This window comes from Tupaia chinensis, unplaced genomic scaffold (genome assembly GCF_000334495.1).
Source record: "Tupaia chinensis unplaced genomic scaffold, TupChi_1.0 Scaffold000081_1, whole genome shotgun sequence".
Taxonomy (NCBI): Eukaryota; Metazoa; Chordata; class Mammalia; order Scandentia; family Tupaiidae; genus Tupaia; species Tupaia belangeri.
This window is the reverse complement of record NW_006159542.1, coordinates 5141656-5142837: the sequence shown is the minus strand read 5'-3', so window position 1 is coordinate 5142837 and position 1182 is coordinate 5141656.

Sequence of the window (1182 nt, the reverse complement as noted above, 5' to 3'; positions counted from 1 at the left end):
TGAACTGGAAGGCGGGGAGGTACGAGCAGTGAAATGCACTCTGGGTACAGAAATCACACATCCGTAGTAGCAGACACCGCAGACACCTGAACCAGGAGGGCAGCTTACATTCAGGAGAGCTCCTGAGCCGTGCACGCCCCACTATGGCTTCCACCAAACCCCACCCGTGTGGACCTGCGACTCTTCCCCACCCCTGGTCCCCAGACAGCACAGCCAAGCCGTTGGCCGTGGCTGGTAAAATATGGGAGAGCTGGACCGTTCCAGGGAAGGCTCACGAAACCTTAGGACAGTGACTACCGCTGAGATGAGCTAGCTTACAGTGTGACTCGAGGAACATAAAGGGCACGTACAGAACAAAACCAAACTCCAAAAACATAAGTTACAGACATTCAGTGCCTCCAGCAGAGTCTAAATCAAATCTGAAAACACAAAGAAACACAAACCCCCAAAGCAAGGTTAAAAATTGCTCAAATGTTAGAAAAACAAATTATTAAGGAGTGGAGACGGCATCTACACTTCTCTGGAAAAATGCCTGTTTTTCTTCTCTCTTATATTAAAAAGCAAAAAGTCAGCTTTATATTCTTCAAGTCTCCTTTCCTGATATGGGGAGATAGATAGGTGTGTTTCTAAGGCGGCCGCCCCCGGACCCCCGAGGGGGATCACGTAGGCAGCAGCGCAATGCCCTGAAGGTGAACGAGAAACCAAGTCCAGTGCAGAAACTGTCCATCTGATGCAGTTTGGAGAATCCATGGCAGGGCAGCCGGGGAAGGGGTGGGCTCAGGGGGGTCAGGAGGGCTGGGGGAGGGCTGTGGGGGAGGGGGAGCAAGGGATGAAGGACAGACAGCGTCAAGTCACTTCGAATCTCAGCTGCCTGGCATTTCACAACATCAGCTTTCTACCAATCTGCACACCTGAAACGGAGTCTTTTAACGCCCCCTTACTGGAAAAAGGAGGGGGGCACCTCCTCCTTTCCCAACCCCTCAGCTTTCCTGACACACCCAGCGCAATGCACACATGCCCATGAAAGGTGTGTGTACATGCACTGGGGTTGTATGTGTGTGCACACGTGTGCGAGGACTCTCAGGTCATGTGGACAAGCCCAGAGACCCCCACACCCCCACCCCAACAGCACATGTGTTTGGACATGTGCATGCAGGTTTGGGTGTGGACACGCATGCATGC